This window comes from Arvicanthis niloticus, chromosome 8 (assembly GCF_011762505.2).
Source record: "Arvicanthis niloticus isolate mArvNil1 chromosome 8, mArvNil1.pat.X, whole genome shotgun sequence".
Classification (NCBI taxonomy): domain Eukaryota; kingdom Metazoa; phylum Chordata; class Mammalia; order Rodentia; family Muridae; genus Arvicanthis; species Arvicanthis niloticus.
Genome location: NC_047665.1, coordinates 70,581,023 through 70,603,949, shown reverse-complemented (window position 1 = coordinate 70,603,949; position 22,927 = coordinate 70,581,023). Strand labels below are relative to the sequence as shown.

Below are 22,927 nucleotides of genomic sequence, written 5' to 3'. Positions count from 1 at the left end.
AATTAAGAAATGGAAAGACCCATTTTTAATCCAGATCTTTTGAGACAGAAAGACACAGCGTTGACTTGGGCCACACCTTCTGCTGGCAGCCTACATAACAGTGGTCTTCAACATTCAACTCTTGAATACAGTCCTTCATGTTGTGGTGACCCTCAACCATAAAAATACTTTTGTTGTCACTATAACTGTAATTCGGCTACTGTTATGAATAATAATGTAAATATCTGTGCCTTCCAATGGTCTTAGGTGATCTCTGTGAAAGAGACCCAAGGGGGTCTTGAGCCATAGGTTGAGAACCACTGCTATGTAAGGACATGGAAGAGGAAAGCTTGCTCTTTTCTTGCTTGCTCTTCTCTCTGTCTCTGTCTGTCTCTGTCTGTCTCTATCTCTGTCTCTCTCTCTCTCTCTCTCATTAATTTTTTACACTCTTCAGGCAGGAAAAACTGTAGGTCAAACTTTTTGTGACTGGGTTGGTGTTCCAGTCCCTCCATTTGAGGCTGTGCCTGGTTACAGAAGATGACTAGTTCAGGCTCCATGCCCCCCCCATTATTAGGGCTTTTGCTAGTTTCTCTCAAAGGTTCCATGGAGTTTCCATTTTATTAGGTGCCTACCTCACCCCTGAAATGCATCACCCCCCAATTCCAGTCATTTCTTCCAGTATTTTCTCCTCCCTGCTACCTGATCCCTCCTACCTTCAACTCCCATCAAAATCTATTTTCTCTCTTCTTTTCAGGGAGATTCTTGCATCCTGCATTAAGCAAGCCTTGTTATTTAGCCAGTCTGGGTCTGTGGATTGTAGGCTGACTACACTTTACTTTATAGCTAATATCCACTTGTATGGCAGAAATTTCCCTGCCCAATCTATTTGCAGTGAGAGGCCTATGATTGGATTGGGAAAAGTGCAGCAGCACTAAGGGAGGCAGAGAGAGGAAGTCAGAGAGAAACGAGGAGGAAGAGAGAAATGTGGTGGAGATGGAAGCTGATGTTAACGAGCGTGACTTTGACAGAGATGATATAAAAAGGTTAGGATAGATGGAATAACTTGTCTAATCTGTGTGGGCATCTTGTGATTTGGTGATATATAAATTCATTGGTTAACTTTAAACATTAAGAGTCTTATTTCTACCGGGTACTAAGTATTGTGATATCTACTGCAAGGATGGTGGTTATTGTCTGGGGTTAAGCCAAGTGCCATAGGGGTGTCAGAGTTGACCCAGTGGCCATTCCTACAGCCTTGGAGGCCGTGGAGCTGGCCAGCAGACCAGTGCCACTGAGGCGGCCAGCCCGTGACAGACTCCAGTGAGGGAACAGAGCTGAAAGCCAGTGGCCATTCTTTCCTAATACCTCCCACTACACACTTGTAAGTGAGTAAATACCACATTTATCTTTCTGGGTCTGGATTACCTCAGTCAGGGTGATTCTTTTCTAGTTCCACTCATTTGCTTGTAAATTTAATGTTAATACTCCATTGTATAAACACTACATTTGCTTTACCCATTCTTCAGTTGAGGGATATCTAGGTTGTTTCCAGTTCTGGCTATTATGAGTAAAGTTGCTATGAACATAATTAAGTAAGTGTCCTTGTCGTAGAATGGAGCACCCTTTGGATATATGCAGTGCCTACTTTTAAATAAGACGAATGCATTTGGATATCTTGATTTACCAATTGTGAGAGGTAGCAGATTCGGTGACTCTGTATACAAACCTTTTGACAATTTGTGGAACAATAAGGAAAATAGTGATGCTGGATGGTTACTCTTAGTATCTCTGGATAAACTGACAAAGGAACCAAATGAGCTCTATGGTAAAATGAACCAACTTTTAGCATACCAGAATACAGTGAAGGGCAACAATGAGCTAAGTGATAAACTTGACAAGAGCTAGATGCACATAACAGTCTAAAGGTGTCTGTTTCCTGGAAGACAATCTTCTCTCCAGCAGCCACAGAGCTCAAGTTGTGAAAAATCAAACTGAAGCCTTCATTATAAGTCTGGCTGAATTACAGGGAAAATCCAAGTTCCAGCCTTGGGGAATATCAGCAGATTAAGTAAGGACATTGATAGGGAAAGAAATGGATTTTTTTTACTTGGGATGGAGATGTTTGGGAGGACCCTATTGAAGCTGAGAAATTTGAACCCTTAGAGTCTCAAGGGTTCATCTCTCACAAGGAAGTAGTTTTAGTGGGAACCAAACATTTGATAATGGGCTACTAAGTTACCATGTGACCTGAACTACCCACCATGAGTTTGGGTAATACTTGACTCACCAAGTCATGAAGTGGGACATTCCCAACAGCAATCCATTATCAAATGGAAGATGTGTGTGTATGTGTATGTGTGCGTGTGCGTGTGCATGCATGTGTGTGTGTGTGCGTGTGTGTGTGTGTGTGTGATTGGGTGTGAGTAGGTCCTGAGTGTACAAGAAAGTTATGTGAAGAGGTGAAGAGGTTGCCCAAACGCCTATAGTATCTACTCCCATTGTAATGCCTTCTGTTGCCAGTCATTCACACACACATAGCCTTATGGGTTGTATCCTATGATCATTTGACTAAGGAAGAGAAGACTAGGGACTAGTTTACTGATGGTTCTGCACATTATGCAGGCACAACCCAGAGGTGGACAGCTGCAGCATTGCACCACATTTCTGGGTCAACCCTGCAAGACATTAGTGAACCGAAATCTTTACAGGGGGAAGATCTTTGAAAAACACATGGTCATATTTTTCTGGAAGGAGAAATGAACATATGTGTGACTGTTCACTGCTTCATGGGCTCTAGCCAATGGATTAGCTGCATGGTCAGGGACTTGGAAAGAGCATGATTAGAAAGTTGGTGAGAGAGACATTTAGAAAAGAAATGTATGGATAGAGCTTTGCAAATGGGTGAAAAATGTAAAGATACTGTATTCCATGAAAATGCTTATCAAAAGGTGACTTCAGCAGAAAGAAGCTCAATAATTAAGTAGATAAAATGACCTATTCTGTGGGCAGTTAACCTCTTTCTACAGCCATTTATGTCATTGCTGAGTGAGCTCCTGAACAAAGCATGGTGGCAGAGATAGAGGTGATGTATGTCCTTGATAACATGGACTTTCACTCACCAAGGCAGACCTGGCCACAGCTGGTACTAACCACAGAGGATAACACTGAACCCCAGATACAGAACCATTCCTTGGGTTCATCAGTCAATGACCTGGTGGAAGGCTGACAACACTGGACCTATTACTTACCTCTTCATCCTTACTGGAGTAGATATTTATTCTGGTTATAGATTTGTCTTTCTCTCACATAATGCTTCTGTCAAAAGCACCATCCATGGACTTATAGAATGCCATATCTGCTGTCATGGTATTCTACACAGTATTGCTCTGAACAAGAAATTCACTTTAAAGCCAGAGAACTAAGATGGTGGGCACACAATTATGGGATCCAGTGATCTTTCCCTGTTGCTTACCATCTTGAAGCATATGGTCCAATAGAAAGGTAGAATAGCCTTTTGAAAACAGAATTACAGGGCCAATTATGTAGCAGCAGCCCGGAGGGTTGGGGTAGGGTTCTCCAGAAGGAGATATATACTTTGAATTAGTATCCAGTATATGTTATAGTTTTGCCCTAGCTGAGATCAATGGGTCCAGGAATCAAGGGGTGTAACACAAAGTGGTTCCACATCCTATCACCCCTAGGGACTCACTAAGAACATTTTTGCTTCCTGTTCCTGTGACCTTAAGTTCTGCTGGCCTGGAAGTTTGAGTTCCAGAGTGGGAAGCACTCTTGGCAAGAAGACACAATAAATAATCCATTGAACTGGAATCTCAGACTCCCCCCTGACCACACTGGGCTTCTGATACCCTTAAGCCAATAGGCTAAGAAAGGAATAACAGTGCTAGGAGGACTGATTGATCCAGATCACAAAGGGGAAATTGGATTGCTTCTGTGACAAGAAAGATTATGTCTGGAGTACAGGAGATTCTTTAGAGCATCTCTTGGTCCAACTATGTCCTGTAATTAAAGTCAACGGGAAACTATAACAGCCTAATCCAGGCAAGATGACAAAAGGCACAAACTTATTAGAGATGAAGTTATGAGTCACTTTTCCAGGAAAAGAGCCAAGACCAGCTGGGGTGCTTGCAAAGGGTGAAGGAAATACAGAATGGGTAGTAGAGGAAGGTAGCTATAAATACCAGCTAAGGTCATGTGACCAGTTACAGATATAAGCATTATAACTGACATGTTTCTATCATGTTTTATTAAGAATGTGTTTGTACAGTTATTTGTGTTTTCTTTCCTCAGTTTCTTTATCATGTAATGTAACATTAATTAAGAGAGTTTATCAGTGGTTATCATATTTAAGTTTGAGATACTAAAGTCATGTTACTGTATTAGATAGTTTTATGTCACCTTGACATAAGCTAAAGGCATTTGAGAGGTGGGAACCTCAATTAAGAATTACATCAACCACCTGAGAGTCACACTGTAAGAAGCAACACCTCCTCATCGTCTCCACCATCTGCTGGATAGCCACAAAGCAGCAACCATGAATGAGTGCATCTGCGTCTATGTTGGCATTGTGGGTGTCCAGATTAGCAATGCCTGCTGGGATCTCTACCATCTAGAACACAGCATTTAGCCTGATGGTCAGAAATCAAGTGACAAGACCATTGGGCGAGGATCTGCCTCCTTCAACACCTTCTTCAGTGAGACAGGTGCTGACAAGCATATACCCCAGACAATGTTCATAGACATGGAGCCCACAGTTATTGATGAAGTTTGTATTGGTACCTACTGTCAACTTTTCTACCCTGAGCAGCTCATCACAGGAAAGGAAGATGCTGCCAATATCTACGCCCATGATCACTACACCATTGGCAAGGAGATCACTGATCTTGTCTTGGACAGGATTTAAAAAATGGTGACCTGTGCATGAATCTTCAGTGTTTCTTGGTTTCTCACATCTTTGGCGGGGGAACTGGCTCTAGGTTCACCTCTACGATTGGGGGGGGGGCTCTCTGTTGATTATGAAAAGAAGTCCAAGTTGGAATTCTCCATTTATTCAGCCCCCCAAGTTTCTACCACTATGGTTGAGCCCTACAATTCCATCCTCATCACCTACACTAGCCTGGAGCACTCTGATTTTGCCTTCATGGTAGACAATGAGGCCATCTATGACATCTCTAGTAGAAACCTTAGCATTGAGTGCCCAACATATACTAACACAAACAGGTTGATAGGTCAGTGTGTTTTCCCTGCTTTCCTCAGATTTGATGGAACCCTGAATATTGATCTGACAAAATTCCAAATCAATCTTGTGTACTACCCTCAAATTCACTTCCCTCTCATCACCTATGCCCCTGTCATCTCTGTTGACAGAGCCTACCATGAGCAACTTTCTGTAGCAGTACCTACTTTGAGCCAGCCAACCAAATGGTAAAATGTGACCTTAGCCATAGTAAATGCATGGCTTGCTGCCTGTTGTACCATGGTGATATGGTTCCCAGAGATGTCAGTGATGCCATTGCAACCATCAAGACCAAGCATATCATCCAGTATATAGACTAGTACTTCACTGGCTTCAGGGTTGGCATTACCAGACTCCCACTGTGGTACCTGATAGCAACCTGGCCAAGGGCCAGAGAACTGTGTACATGCTGAGTAATACCATAGCCATTGCTGAGGTGTGAAGACATGGATGCCCTAGAGAAGAATTATGAGGAGGTTGGTGTGGATTCTGTTGAAACTGAGGGTGAGGAAGGAGATGGATACTAAATTGAATGGTATAAAGGTGTTGCTTTCACAGGGAATTTTATTCTGTTCCAACATGGAAAACTGTAGTCTGATCAGTAAATATATATGTGGCAATGTGTGCTTTTATACAGTTTCTGACTTATGCTTTAATTATGAACAATTTATCATAGACACAATTTATTTCACTGATTTATTTTGAGTAAAATACTCCCTGTCTTAAGAAGAAAGGAAGGAAGGAAGGAAGGAAGGAAGGAAGGAAGGAAGGAAGGAAGGAAGGAAGAAAATGTCATCATCAGACTGTAGACAAGCCTGTAGGACATTTTCTTAGTTAGTGATGGGGTAGGGCCTAGCCCATTGCATGTGATGCCATTCCCTGGCTGATGGCCATGGGTTCTATAAGAAAGCAGACAAAGCAAGCTATGAGGAGCAAGCCGGTAAGCAGCACTCCTCTGTGGCTTCTACATCAGCTACATGTGCTCCAGGCTCTTGCCCTATTTGAGTTCCTGTCTTCACTTCCTTCAATGATGAACAGTGATGTGAAAGTGTAAGCCAAAACCAAGCAAATGAATGAACAAACAAACAAAAACAAACAAACAAGCAAACAAACAAACAAACCCAAACCCAAAACATATTAACACAGCTTTCCTCACCAAGTTGCTTTTGGTCATGGTGTTTCATTATAGCAATCACAGTCCTAAATAAGACAGTATCTCGAGGGACCTTGCCACCTATTTTAAAATTTATAATGTGCCTGAGGTTGTACAAGGGATAGTTATACAATGTTAGGTGTAATTATGACCTAGACAACTATAATGTGTTTGCCATTGTACGTGTGATAGTTATATCATGTTAGGTGTAATTATGATGTGGTTATTGTTTCATTTGAAAATTAAGCATAACACAAGGAGATATAATTTTGTGTCAAGATGACAAGGGATAGGGTGACCTGTGACTGCTATGCTTGGTTGCCAACTTCACTACCTCTGGAATTAACCAAAACCCAAGTGACTGGATACACCTGTGAGATTATTTTCTTAATATAATCGTTTGCAGTGGGAAGACCTAATTTTAATGTGGATCATTTGAGAGGTCCACTTTTCATCTCAGCCACATTTCTGTTAGTAGCCTATATAAAGGACACAAAAAAATGAAGCTTTTTTTTTTTTTTTTTTAAATCTTCTTGTTCACACTCTGGCAAGTCTATTTTTTTCATGGCATTACAGCCTAGTTCTTTGAGATTCTGGTATAGACTGAAGATCAGTTGAGACATCCAGCCTTGTGGCCTGAATAACTACTAGATTCTTGGACCTTTTATTAGTAGACAACACTGTTGGACTAGCTTAACCACAGCCTTTAAAGCCATTCTAATAAATCCCTCTGTGTGTGTGTGTGTGTGTGTGTGTGTGTGTGTGTGTGTGTGTTTATCCTCTAAGTTCTGCTCCTCTAGAAAACTGATTCATACACCACCTTTACGTTCTCTATTACTTGAATAACTTTTTTAAAAATTAAAATTATAATAACACTGACAAGACTTTGGAAGTGTGACAATACCAAATATTAGATTGCGCATTAGTGGGTGCTTTGAATTTTGTGTTTCACAGCCACTTTGGGTGCAAAGGGAAGAGAAGGAACAGAAAATATGGAAAAATTATATTCCAGAGAACACAGTAATTATCTTATCTGATATTGCAATAGAGTCACAAGAAAGTATTATTAATTATTTTCCAGTTAATCTTCAAATTCACTATTTATATTCAATGGCTAAAGCTGAGATTAGACCATCCTTGTAAATGAAATTTTCCTTTTCACCAATTGTCTTGAGAGAAGTATATACTGCTAACATATATGTTGCTAACATTTCACATCTTTTCTTTCCCTCTCCCTATGTTGTTACCTATTTTTGCTATTAGTATTATGTATTATTATTTTCCATACTCCTGGCAAAAGAATAAAAAGAAACTTCAGGAACCAATATAGAAGTGCTCCTGTGGCTGGTGTATCACAGTTTGGGCCACTTCCTACAGCTAGTCTCCTCCTGCTTCATTCATTCCTGAGCTTTTCCAACCCACATTGCTTTAATACTAGGAAGTCACAAAGTCTTTATTAGTTTCACTTCTTATCTATTTAAACAGTATGGGAACCTTATGGACTCCTGAATCAATTGGCATTGAGGTAGAGGGGATATTCTAATTTCATCCTATTACTGGGACAAAAATCATAATTAAAAGCAACTCAGAGGAAGAATGGGTTTATTTCATATTTATAGATGACAGTCCATCATTGAGGAAAATTGAGACATGAACACAATCAGTATTTGAAAACAGTTCTGTTACCTATTTTACACAGTATTAATCCTGACCAAAGAACTCACTCAAAACAAGGGAATTACAGTAGAAACCATAAAGAACTCAGCTTGATGGTGCACATAGTGTCATGCTTAGCTTTATTAAGAAGTCCAGAACCACCTCCTCCAAGGAATGATACCACCCATAGTGGGTTGGGGAGGTCCCTCTATCAATGAACAATGAACACATTTTCCCCAGAGACAGTCCTACAGACCAGTTCAATCTAGGCAACTCTTCCATTGAGACTCTCCTCTCCCATGACAATAGGCTGTGTCAAGTTGATAGTTAAAGCTAACTAGGACAGAGGGTTATTGCCATTGTCACATGCAATATATACTGTAGCAGCCACCATAACAAGCTTTTTTGACCTAATATTTTTGGTACTCAGCTGAAAGAGAGCCTGACCCACAAAGAAGCACACAGCTCAGAAAGTGGCACAGCATGGTGCAGTAAAACCATTTCTATCTTAAGTCAAGAAGCAAAAGAGTAAGACAATGAATCCATATTTTCCATCAAAGGCATACTTCCAGTAATCTAAGTACTTCCCAATAGGCACCAGGTTCTGAAGACCACCACCTTCCAAGGATACCACCATGGGATCAAACATTAACATGTGGGTGGGCCTTTGGGAGCCACTCCAGATTCAAATTACTGCAATAGGTTCATGCAAAAGCTTCAGTATCACATCCTTGTGGTTGGATCTGCAGATGTCTATCTATTGGACATATACAAGAGTCTAGACAGTGAGTTGAAATGTCTTTAAACTGAAAAGAGAGAAGAGTGTTCAGGATAGATCAAACTAAGATAAATAAATCATCCTCTATAAAGCACCTCTACAGAACATGGGGCACATAAATGAAAGAAACTAACTGAGAAAGTGCTGTGAAATCAAGGAAATGATTTCCGTTTCCTTTTCCCAGGTGCCACTGAAAAGTCTTATTCTCTTCACACATTAGAGTAGGTGTGAATGGAGAAGCATACTGCATGTTTTAAAGCACATACAAATGCCACTTTGTGAGGGCTTTTCCACAGACAACTAGCCAGCCACAGATGTAGGGCATTTTGTTCAAAATGATCTGAAACACAGTAAATAGAAGAGCTGTGAACAAGCCCCATGAGTTATATAGTACTGTTACATGTTGAAATGCAGTATTATTTTTAAAGATAGAATCTTCACACTAAAAAATGAATGTAGTTCCCTCAAACAAATGGATCTATGAAAAACATACAGTGAACATCATGCACAATGGTGACATATGGAAGCCTCTATCAGGAAAAATGCAATGAAGCTGACTTCACAGTGCATCATCAGGACAATCACATTAGGGATACAGGATTTAAATAGATTAGATACATTTTATACAAAGGGCTAACAGGAGGTAAAGAAACTTGACATGAATAATCACTATAAAAATGCCAATCAAAACCCCACATTCAGTGGGATGACTGCTATGATGTTTTAATTTAAAAGTATTGACAAAGACCTGAAGAAGTTGAAATCCTTATGCTGTATCTATGAACTTCAAAGACTATCACTAGACCAACAATTTGTAAGGATTTCCTACATCTGGAGTTGGGCTTTGTTGGATGGTCTATGGCTCTGTCAGACCAAATGAAGTGGTGTCATTCATTTAAAATGTGTGTGTGTGTGTTTGTGTGTGTGCATGCATGTGTGTATGTGTGTGTGTGTGTGTGTGCAATTCACCTATATTGCTACATATGACTTTAGGTATATATAAAATAATATAATTCTTTATGACTTTTCCAAATATCTTTAGCATTATTTGTTCCTTTTCCTTCATCTCCTTCTATATTGACCTCCCTTTCTCCATCTCAGTTAAAGCTCCACCCCTTCCCCCCAACCCCTTCATATCATTTGTACCCTGACAGTTTATTTTCTGTTACTTCTTCCTTCCTTACCCCTACCATACTCCTTTTTTACTTTCTTGGCTTAGGTTACGCTAGGGTCTAAACTCACATCTGAAGATTTGGAACTAGTAACCATAGATGAAAGAGAACACTCAATGTTTGTCTTTCTGGGTCTGGGTTATATATCCCAATATATAAAGGGAATTCAAGAGACTTTTTTTTTGTTTTGTTTTTTGTTTTTCGAGACAGGGTTTCTCTGTGTAGTTCTGGCTGTCCTGGAACTCACTCTGTAGACCAGGCTGGCCACGAACTCAGAAATCCTCCTGCCTCTGCCTCCCAAGTGCTGGGATTAAAGGCGTGCGCCACCACTGCCTGGCTCAAGAGACTTTCAAAACTAACTAGGCTATTTATGTTGCCTTGGTTGTCTCTTAGTAGTTAAAGGTAAGTCCCAAAGGCTCTCTGCCTCTCTCTCCCCCACTTTTTTTCATTAACAAGACTGATCCTGTCTTAGGTAGTTCTAATAAGAATGCCTTCCTTACCCATAATGGAATATGCATTATAAAAAGCAATGTACTTTTGTCTTAGGTTGGTAAGGCTCTGTACAGAATCTTACCTGTCCTTGGCTTACCAGCCTGTTAATTTAATAACTCTGTCTGGGGGTCCATCTTCAGGTTCAAGCCATGTACTTTGGCTGCCAACATGCTGATGTTGTTAAAGACAAGCTTTAACATGATGGACAAAAATAAAAGTATTCCCAGGACAAAAAGGGTTAGCATGATCAAGTTATATATGCCATTCTTGAATCTTGACCAAAATAAAAATACTGACCTCAGACCATGGTTAATTTTATCAGCAGTATCTACTACATCAATGCTCAGAAGAGCAGCATTCTTGAAAGTCATAATCTCACTATGTAAAGTTAAAACATCTAGAGAGGTGTTGGAATTATGCCAAATACACTGTCTTTAACGTTTTTCCTAATTATAATGACTACCACTGTAAATTTTAGAACATGAATCCAATTGGCTTCTTACTCTTAAATTCTGAACCTTCTTCCAATAATTTGAATAGGATAAAGAGCATCAGTCCATTCATCCAAATGCCTATATACATCCTCTCATATATCAACACATTAGTAACGTTTTTTGCTAAATAATTAACAAAAGTAGCTGTCTTAACTTCTAGGGTCACAGCAATTGCAGAAGCAGTGGTGCTAGCAATTAATGTAATTAAAGCTGTTCTACAAGCAATAATCAAGCCCACTACCCTCTTGCTTCTGCTTAAAGCCTGACTCATTTCTTCCAATACTTGCAAGCTATCTTTAGAATACTAAGGTTCTGTGATACTCAGGGCACTAAAACAGAACCTGGTTGATAGACCTCCATAACTGACATGCCAGATTTCAAAACACTAACACAATTAGAAGGTGTACAATCAATTCAACTTACATTAAATACTGTAGAAGAAACAAAAGTAATTTTAACTTGACAATTAAAAGAGACTTAACATGTGCTAACACCTGTTTGAAATCCAGATCCTGCCCAACTTTATCTGTTGCTAACATAACATCACAGAGAACTGCAGCTAACTTCCAAATATGTCCATGAAAACGTCCAGAACCAGCCTTCCAAATGAAGACTGTTATTTCCAATATTGGATTGATTTCTAGACCAATCCATGATTGAGTCTGAATAACTGGTTACATTTAAGAACAATACAAGAGTCATTATAACTTATCTTTTTGATTCTCTGTTCCACAAGGTCTAAAAACTTGAGGCAAGGCAACTTGTCCCATTAGGGTATAGGTAAGCAATGGTGAGTCAGGAACATATGTCCAATACAACTTCCCAGTCACCATTGTCAGGGCAATCAGCAAGCTTACAGGTCAGCATTATTTGTTGTCCTGGCATCAGCATGTCTCACCTATTGCTCTGGCAGCCACCATGCTCCTTCAGCATCCTGCAGAAAAAACACAAACATGCCTTCTTCCCCATATTTAATACCTGATCAGGATCATGCCTTATGCCAGTAAGTGGATCTTTCCCTTTCACCTATGCATAAGCATGCCTAGTTGTAGAGCGCCGTAGGCTCTCAGCAGAAAGTTCTTTGGCATTCAAATTTTTTTTAAAAAAATTTAAATAAAACATAAAACGAACATGATTTAAATAAATTTGTGGTATATGGGGATATACTTCCCCCATTTTTTATTTTATGACGATATTGTTTTAAAGTTCCTTGGGACCCTTCCACAGTCTCTTGTCCTTGACAATTATAAGGAATTCCAGTAATATGGGTAATGTTAAATTGTTGCCAGAGTCTCAAATGCTCAACTGCAATAGCCAGGTCCATTATCTGTTTTTGTTTGTTTGTTTCTTTTTTGTTTGTTTTTATTATTGGATACTTTATCTACATTTCAGATTGTATCCCATTTTCCCATTCCCCCCACCCCAGAAACCCCTTAACCCATCCTCCCTCCTTCTATTTCTATGAGGGTGTGCCTCCCATCCACCCACTCCCACCTCCCTGCCCTTGAATTCCCCCTCACTGGGGCATCCAGCTTTCAAGGGACCAAGGCTCTCCTCTCCCACTGATGCCCAAAAGTCCATCCTCCTCTATATATACAGCTAGAGACATGGGTCGCTCCATGTGTGTTCCCAGGCTAGCTGTTTAGACCCCGGGAGCTCTGGTTGGTTGATATTGTTGCTCTTGCCATGGGGCCACATTCTCCTTCAGTCTTCTCTCTAACTCCTTCATTGGGGACCCTGTACTCAGTTTGATGGTTAGCTGCAAGCATCCAGCTCTGTATATGTCACGCTCTGGCAGTGCCTCTCAGGAGACAGGTATATCAGGCTCCTGTCAGCATGCACTTCTGGACATCCACAACAGTGTTTGCGTATGGTGATTGCACCTGGGATGGATCCCCAGTTTCTGTCTCACACATTGTCTCCTATTTGCTCCTGTGAGTATTTTGTTACTCCTTCTAAGAAGGACCAAAGTGCCCACACTTTGGTCTTTCTTTTTTTCTTGGGCTTCGGACCACCATCATTCCTAATATTATTCTAAATATCTATTCTTACACCCATAGATGAGAGTATCTCTCACCCTTTATCAAAGAAGATTGTCTTTGCACCAGCAGAAGAGCCTTACAGAAAATGGTCAAAATGCAGAGAACATGTGATCATATGCTCTCTGCTCCATAGGATAAATCTATAAATCAACCACAGCACATAAGGCCCAGGGCAGTTGGCAGAGATGAGAATGAATGATTATAAGAGCCAGAGGACCAAGGTATTTACAATGAAGTGTGTCTCCTAGAAATGACAAGGAAGCCATATCCATGATACCTAAGCAGTATGGCTGCGTAAACAAGATCTGAACAATTGACAGTATGAATAGATACGCTAACATAGAAGGGGAGATTCTTTATGGGGCTCCACCCTAGACAGAATTATAGACAACTGAGAGAGAGAGAGAGAGAGAGAGAGAGAGAGAGAGAGAGAGAGAGAGAGAGAGAACTAGTCATCCTCAGGGCTGAGCCCTTTAATTTGTTATCTACTATCAGGAAGTCAGTCCCAAAATCACATACATACAAGCAAGCATGACTCACAGGTTTTATTTATATATTTATAGATGTAGAAATTAAATATGTGGTGTGTGTGAAAGTAACAATAACAAGTGAGAATAGGCCATGAATTTGCAAAAGAATGAGGGTGCAGGGGAGGGTTTGGAGGGAAAGTAATTTTACTTTAATTAAAACATTAAAAGTAGACTTTCAAGGAAATATTTCTATGTTCACATTACACCAATAATATTCACAATAATTAAAATACAGAAGCATCCCTCATCCATCAGTGATGAACTAATATGCAAAGTAGAGCATATGCACGCACTAAAATGATATTAGGTTTTGAAATGGAAAAACATCCTGACATAGGCTACAGCACAGATGAATCCAGAAGATGTTCTAAATGACACAGTACAGTCACGAGATAACAGACCCTGTGTGATTATGTTTATACCAGGTGTTCAAAGTCAGAAGAAACATAGTGAGCTCATGATAATCAGAAAGCAGAAATTATGATATTTGGGACAGAATATGCCACTATATGTCATATATTAATAACCTCCATCTTCTATCTACCCTCCACTTCTCAGTTTCTGTTACCTGCCAGTAATGCCAACAAATTATGAAATCATTAACCTATTTACTGATCCACTATTGAAGTCAGAGCTTTGGTAATCCATTTCCCCAAAATTTTGCCTCTGAACTTGAAGTGCTAGGTACCAAACCTTGAATAAATGACTCATTTTGGAGGATGCTCCATTTCTAAATCTTAACCTTTGCCAAAATAAAAATTAGAAAAAATGTTCAAAAAGTGAATATTAATAACTACAAGCAATTATCAACCCTTTAACAAACAAACCCAAGAAGTACCATGTGGTGTATACCAAACACATTTTTAGTGTTCTTAATACCATTTCTAAAAATGTTACCATACATTAATTCTGGTGTGTCCCTCTGTAAATCTTATATATTTATTTATAAAAGGCCTTGGAATCACAACATGACCCAAGGTAATATAAATATACATTAGAAAGCTAAATGAAATGTCAGCTGGGTGATGTACTGGCTCGCAACCATGAACATGAGTCAGAAGGTTACTTTGGTCTTCCTGGAATCTTCCTTGTAATTAATTCTGAGCTCAGGGTTGCCCAGTGTTGTTACACAGCACAGGCAGAATCCTGGTTTCAAACATTGGGTTTTTTGTTTCTTCTTGCTACTCCCACAATAGCCTATTGAATCTCCTTCAAGGCTTATTAGTTTCTGTTTTTCTTCTCTTTTCAGTCCTCAATTTGATAGGGTGGTATTCACATGATTAGAAATGTTTTGTCTTCCCTTGAGGACACTAGGGAGAAGGATAGTCTGCACATATCTCTAAAGTGAACTTTTAGTAACTCTTATGAATAGGAACTGAATTTTATGCCTTTGGGTCCTTTTATGATTACTGAGGAGGATATCATGAGATAAGAGATATCTGCACTCAGGTGCATCTGCCTCCCATATTCACACATTTAACAAACACACACACACACACACACACACACACACAGAGAGAGAGAGAGAGAGAGAGAGAGAGAGAGAGAGAGAGAAAATTACTACTACCACTTGGTGACTGAATTAGAGCTAAGATACCCTTTAACTCCCTGCTTATGGTAAAAGAGGACATGCCCCTCACTGTATGTGTCTCTCTCTGTGTCTCTGTCTCTCTCTGCTGTTCTCTCTCTCTCTCTCTCTCTCTCTCTCTCTCTCTCTCTCTCTCTCTCTCTCTCTTTCTGTGTGTGTTACCTTCTCCCTACATGTAGATTTGCATTCTTAGGATACCTCTGGGATGTTGATTTTTTTCTTCCCAAACTTCAAAAGTCTCTTGTCTTCTACACTTTTTGTAGAACTATATATCAGGAAGGAATCTGGGTTGTCTCTGGATGCAGCTGGGTGTAGAAAAGCCTAGATGGGGACCACAGCTGCAATCTGTGTATCATGATGTCAGCCTTGATGGCACCACAATCTGTCATTTATCTGAGTTGTTTTATAGGGATGATAAAATTCAGTTTGTATTTAGTTACTGTTTTGATAATTTGGAGATTTTAAAATATATTTTAATGATAAAGGTTCCTTTCCTTTGATTTCAACCATCTTAGTACAGAGATAAAATAAAATCAATTAAAACTCATAAGTGAAAAGTTCTTCAGCACAGTGTACAAAGAACATCTCATTTTCCTCTCTCAGAAGATCCCTAGAGATGAAATAGTAATACCAAAGTTAAAAAAAAGAGAACACTTATAAATGTACGAAGCCGAGTGCTATGCGTCAGGCCATACACCATTGTGAGATAAATAAATAGATAAATAAATAGATAAATAAATAGATAAATAAATAAATAAATAAATAAATAAATAAATAAAATGCTGTGGGATGGAAACAGGAGAATGATAGGCTATCTAGAATCCCAAGGATGTGAAGGGCATGTAAAGATAGGGATGGAAATAGGCAGAATAGTGCTAGCAATAGCCTTGACATTGAATAGCCCCTGGCTTGAGTCACACCTTGCTAAAGGCTGTAGAATCAGATTATCGAGTAAGATTTTCTTTCTTTCTTTTTTTCAGCCACAAGAAGGAAGACCAGGTCGTTTATCTGCCAAACAATAAGGGGGAATGCCAGAATGATTCTCAAACGGAACATGCTGGACTTTGGGTTCTAGTAAAACTTCAGCATAAAGAGATTGTCTGTGGGGGATGCCATACCAGGAAGGTCACTGTGAATAGCCATTACATTTCTTCTTGGAATGTAGAATAGTCACTGTGAGATGCCTTTCTTTGGAGTCCTGGTGAGAATCATTTCCTTTTCTTCTCCAAAGTGGCACACACAGCTCCCTATATACTTTGTCTAAATAGTGTTATATAGCTATGTCTTTAATAAGCCTGGTCTCTTAAAGACCAGGTAGTGCTGAGAAAAAGGTATATTCTTTTCTTTTAGGGTGAAATGTTATATATATATATATATATATATATATATATATATATATATATATATATATATATATCAGTTAAATCCATTTGGTTCATAACTTCTGTTAGTTTCATTGTGTCTCTATTTAGTTTCTGTTTCCATGATTTGTCCATTGCTGAGAGTGGGGTGTTGAAATTCCCCACTATTATTGTGTGAGGTGTGATGTATGCTTTGAGTTTTAGCAAAGTTTCTTTTATGTATGTGGGTGCCCTTTCATTTGGGGCATAGATGTTCAGAATTGAGAGTTCATCTTGGTACATTTTTTTGGATGAGTATAAAGTGTCCTTCCTTATCTTTTTTGATTATGTTTGGTTGAAAATCAATTTTATTTGACATTAGAATTGCTACTCAAGCTTGTTTCTTGGGACCATTTACTTGGAAGATTGTTTTCCATCCTTTTACTCTGAGGTAGTGCCTGTCTTTGTCACAGAGGTGTGTTTCCTGTATGCAGCAAAATTCTGGGTCATGTTTATGTATCCAGTCTGCTAGCCTATGTCTTTTTATTGGAGAGTTGAGTCCATTGATATTAAAAGATATTAAGGAAAATGATTGTTGCTTCCTGTCACTTTTGTTGTTGGAGGTAGAATTATGTTTGTGTAACTTTCTTCTTTTGGGGCTGTTGGAAGATTACTTTCTTGTTTTTTCTACATTGCAATTTGCCTCCTTGTGTTAGAGTTTTCCATCCATTATCCTTTGAAGGGCTGGATTTGTGGGAAGATATTGTGTAAATTTGCTTTTCTCATGGAATATCTTAGTTTCTCCATCAATACTGATTGAGAGTTTTGCTGGGTATAGTAGTCTGGGCTGGCATTTGTGTTCTCTTAGGGTCTGTATGATATCAGTCCAGGATCTTCTGGCTTTTATAGTCTCTGGTGAGAAGTCTGGTGTAATTCTTACAGGTCTGCCTTTATATGTTACTTTACCTTTTTCCCTTACTGCTTTTAGTATTTTTTCTTTGTTTTGTATGTTTTATGTTTTGATTATTATGTGACAGGAGGTATTTCTTTTCTGGTCTAGTCTATTTGGGGTTCTGTAGGCTTCTTGTATATTTAAGGACATCTCTTTCTTTAGGTTAGAGAAGTTTTCCTCTATAATTTTGTTGAAGATATTTACTGGCCCTTTAACTTGGGAGCCTTCACCCTCATCTATACCTATTATCCTTAGGTTTGGCCTTCTCATTGTGTCCTGGATTTCCTGAATGTTTTGGGCTAGGAGCTTTTTGCATTTTGCATTTTCTTTGACAGTTGTGTCAATGTTTTCCATGGTATCTTCTGCATATGAGATTCTCTCTTCTATCTCTTGTATTCTGTCGGTGATGCTTGCATCTATAACCGCTTAACTTTTTCTTAGGTTTTCTATCTCCAGGGTAGTGTATTAGACCTTGATGAGTCTAAATTGGAAGACTTGACAGCTCCTTCCTCTGGGCTTATAATTAAGTAGAAAAGATGATGAGATAGGGCCATCATTAATAATGTAGAAGAGTCAGTATAGAAGACTTATCTCTAACAAGGACAGGGTAGAGAGAACATTAGAAAGTAGTGGATAGGGCTGGAGAGATGGCTCAGTGGTTAAGACCACTGACTGCTCTTCCAGAGGTCCTGAGTTCAATTCCCAGCAACCACATGGTGGCTCACAACCATCTATAATGGGATCTTATACCCTCTTCTGGTGTGTCTGAAGACACCTACATTGTACTTATATAAATAAAAATAAATAAATAATATTTTAAATTAAAAAAAGAAAGTAGTGGATAACTCAGAGACTTTTGGGGGGCTGAGTCCTGCAAACAAGTAGGAATTTGTTAGAAAGAGTAGGAAAGGATCAGAGTTGTCAGGCTCTGAGGATGGAGTTAAAAGAAAGAATCTGAACAAGCTAAGGTTTTGTTTTCCTCTCTGTTCTGAAAATAGACATATTTGGACATTGTAGATGTCCAAATAGATACAGCACATTGCAGTAGAAAGCTCTCCATTTACTTTTGTTTTCAGCTAGTTTAGTAGTTATGAGATCTTTGAGGTATAAACAACACTCTGATGCATATATGAGCTTGCTCTCCATGCCATATTCTTTTCTAGTACTGAGGGTTAAACATAGGGCCTTGTACTTATCCACCACTGATCTATTTGTCCAGATTCTTTTTTAACTTTTTATTTTTGAGATGATCAGGCTGGACTGGAACTTATGATTCTCCTACTTCTTGAGTAGCTGAAATTATAGGCCTGTAATATCAGGCCCAGCAGGATTCTGTCTTTCTACATAGCTACTATGTTATGGCAAAGGACATTCTATTATAACCAGGGCCACTGATACTTTCTCTGTTTAAGTTTGACACATCTATTGCCACCACTCTTTACCAAATCTGTGACCTTTTATCAAAAAGAAATAAGCACAGAAATCTTTTTATACAGAGATTTGGTCTTCCACTGAAAATAAGATTCATTAAGCTGGAGCATTAGAACCCATCGGGGTCCCTAGATTAGCCCAGTGGGAGAAATAGCTGATGGGCTCTGAGAGGTCCTGTGCCTTGTGGAACAATAATAGCCAAATATAGACAAGTGAGAGCCAAGGAAGCTGAGAAGGGAAATGCTTGTAACTATGTGAATGTGGAGGATTGTAAATTTTTCATCTTTAATTGTCTCTAATATATAAAATAATTACTGTTCTGTGAACAGAATGCCACTCTGACATTATTTTTCAGTTTCAGCTCTTTTGTTGATATTTTAATTCCTTCTATATAAATACAACTTGAAACAAAACAAACCCCAGAGAAACAATGTGGGGTGCACCTGTGGCTCATTTCAAAAGGCTGAAATCCCAAATCTAGTAATTGCTGCTTTTGTGACCTTCAGGTGGGGGACTCAGCTTCCATGTGCCTTAGTTTCCCTCTAGGTAAATCACGGATGAGAATTCTCCATTGGTCTTTTGAAGGACTTAAATGATATTGCACATATAATGTACATAGCTCAGTGCACGGCTGACTCACAGAAGGCAATTGATTAAAAGTCATTCAATTGAGCTTGTGATAATTTTATTTCTTAAAAGTCAATCCAAAGGCACTGAATAGAACATCATATTTAAGACTTGACAAAATGTTTCTCCTTTATGTTTACATTTATTAATAACATGTCATAACTAATGTTTTTATACAGCAGAAAATGTTACTGCAAAATAAACATATTCAAATACAACACCTAAGGGAAATTGAGAAAGCCCAATATAACATGACACCAGAAAATTATAACATGCTTCTTAACTCTCAGCTAATAGAAATAAAAAGAAATGTCACATGTGGTTATTTTAATTGGAGGCTATGTCAAGGTGTTTAAAAATAGTCAGTGTTTCAGATATAATTCTTCAGTATCCAGTTATTATACACTTCAAAGTATAGGCTTTTCCATATGACTTGAAGTAAAAAACTTAGCCTACATTGGATGCTAAGAAATACCTTATTTAGTGACTTCTGTCTAGAAAATAGTTAATATTCTAAAGCATGCATTATCATTGTTCTTGGTTGACCACCAGAACTTTAATGGTAAAACCCTACTGCTGAAGATACCACATATATTGGTCACAGGATATAGAGAAATTCATTTGCTACTGATAAGGAAGCTTCCTCTCTCTTGGCTAGCTTTCATAGTACTGGAAGGTGCTATCCAGGCTACTGGAGGCACCCCATCCATGGGAGAACCCACAGGTAAACCTATTACTATTATGACCTGTTAAATGGACATAGAATCAAAGTGCCTTATAAGTTCTTGTTTCTACACCTATAGATTAGTGTAGCTCTAAGATCTCATCAAAGGAATTTCTCTGTATAGTGGGTGTGGTTAATGCAAAAGTGAATAGATGGATCAAATACAGAGAGACGTGGAAGTGGAGTGTTCAGCCCCAAATGAGATATAACCACCCAAAAGCTCAAATACCACTGCAGAAGAGGGTCAGAAAGATTGTGGGAGCTGGAGGTCAAGGAGGACGAGAGCCTAACCATTTCTTCTGGGTAAGACAGGACTGCCACACTCCTGACCTCACAGCAGCTGTGGCTGCCTGCATAAGACTTGCATAAGATCAAGCCAGTCAACACTCCAGTATCAAGGAGGAAAGCATTCATGAGCTCCCACTAGTAACTGAGGACCTTTGAACAGTTCGTGGCTTTTAGGGGAAGGAGTCAGTTTTCATTTGAAGTGTGGATCCAATTGATAGTGACACACCTAGGAATAAAAGGGCAGCATGAATTGGACTTAGTAGAATATACAAATGTACATGACACAAGGTTGAGGGTAGAGAGGTGGGGGTGGATCTTGGAGTTAAGAGAAGGAGTTGTGGTGAATATGATCAAAATATATTGCTTTAAATCTTAAAGAGTTAATAAAGATAGTTTCTAAAAGAAGCAGAAGGAAAGAAGGGAGACTATTTGGAAGGAGGAAAGGACAAGTCAGGGTGAGGGTGGGGAGGGAAACAAGAGAGAGTAAACAAAGGTAAATATCATCAAAGAACACTGTAGACATGTGTGCTGTACATGAACAGTTATAAGGAAACCCACTAAGGCAAATAAAAAAGAACCCAAGGCATAAGCAAAATAAATATGAAGTCTTAGTATGCAAAATATAGACAAATATAATAATATTTAAATTAAGTAGCTCACCATATAACATAATATTTCCAACTTACTAATAATGTTCTAAGATTCCAGGAATCAGTGGAAATGTTTATAGTGAAATTTATTCTGTTTTTGATGCAAACTACTTTGGACTTGACATGAACCACAGGATAATTGAGCCAATGTAGAAATGTACACACATTCAGCTGTTTCAAGGGCTCAGCAATGGCCACATACTGCCTATGTCTAGTGTTTGGCCTGAAAAACAGTTAGCTTTCCAGGGGAGGCACAGATTCCATTATCAATAGCAATGCAAGGATGGCTTGGAGGATGGTTCAGTTGGTTAATATGATTTGTACACAGGTGTTAGGACCTGAGGCTGATCAGCATCCACATGAAAAAGTCAGGCTCATGGGCTCACACTGGAAAGTCTCGGGCTTAGGAGTTGAAGACAAGTAGATACCTGGGATTCTCTTGATAGCTGAATCAGTAAGCCCCAAAGCAAGGTGGATAGCTCTTGAGGAGCAACACTGCAGGTTGACCCAGGATCTCCACATTCACAAGCACACACACACACACACACACACACACACACACACACACACACACACACACACACCACAAAGAAAACTAAATAGTAAGATACCAGGACTATAAGAATAACTTTCCCCCAAATATTTTTTAACCAATGGATAGTATAAGATGTCTGATTGTGTCCCCTCATCTCAACATTTTCAAAATTCAAACTTGAACAGTCTCTTTTCCGGGCTACATTACTCATAATTAGTCAGAGATATCTTTAAGTCAAGTAAACTGACAAGAAACCTCTGGGGATGTCTCAATATAGTTATAGACTCCAGCAGGATAAATTTATATCTTCACAGGTTTCTGCAATAAGATCTGCTGAACCCCAAGAAATTATTTTGACTTTCAAAACCATTTGCTATCATCACAATTTAAGCTGTTCACTCATAATAAAAGAGGATAGAATTAAAATATCTTCCATCCCAAGTGGAAGCTCATGAGATATAACATGATGTCATGGATGTAACAGCTTCTTTTAAGCAAAAGAAGAAGAGCTACTGAATGGTCTTTATGCCTCATTATTGGGGAAGTCAAACCTTAGAAGATGAATTTTCAGCATTTGTTTCCAAATTCTCCAGCATGTATAATCCACACTGTTCTGAATCATTGCCTTGTGCGATTGAATAAACTTCCCAAACCATACATCTGCTCTAGTGTATACAATCACATGAACCGTATTGTGGAGAAGAATTCATGGCCAGCATGGCTTGAGAAGAAAGGACCAGGCACATGTCTGCTGATGAACTTTGCATTTCTTCAGGCTAAGAAAACATTTGACTCCATCAATGATAACACAAAACGAAATAAGCAGCCACATTCTGATAAGATGTTGTCAATGGAACATGCCTATATTTGTGCCAGAGTTAGTCAGTCACAGCCTCTGTCAAGCCCTTATTTAGATATTCACTGATTCGATGAGTATATTTTAAGCCAGTACAGTCTGCAAGCTATAGCTGAATAGAGATAGTCATAGTAAGAGTCTGAACAAAGGAAGTAAGGTTGAGAGGAGTGTCAAAGGATTCTGTATTCTAAGCCAATGAGTTTAGAATTGATGATCACAATAAGCAAGAGAATTCCTTGATGAGATTTTCACTTTAGGTTCTTAAATTGGATGAAAGCTTCTTTCCAGTAGAGGACTGGGAGAAGCTCAATAAAGGATTCTGAAGCCCCTGGAAACAAATGTGGATAACCAGGGTGCATCTGAAGGGTGGAACTGGAAAGACAGAA

At 39.0% G+C, this 22,927-nt stretch overlaps 1 protein-coding gene and 1 pseudogene across 1 annotated transcript in view; one reads left to right on the top strand and one right to left on the bottom strand.

Moving 5' to 3' along the window:
- Kiaa1217 (KIAA1217 ortholog) overlaps positions 1-22,927 on the bottom strand; it is an 805,390-nt gene that overhangs the window by 739,440 nt on the left and 43,023 nt on the right. The window lies entirely within an intron of this gene.
- LOC117714162 (tubulin alpha-3 chain pseudogene) lies at positions 4,532-5,760 on the top strand (annotated as a pseudogene).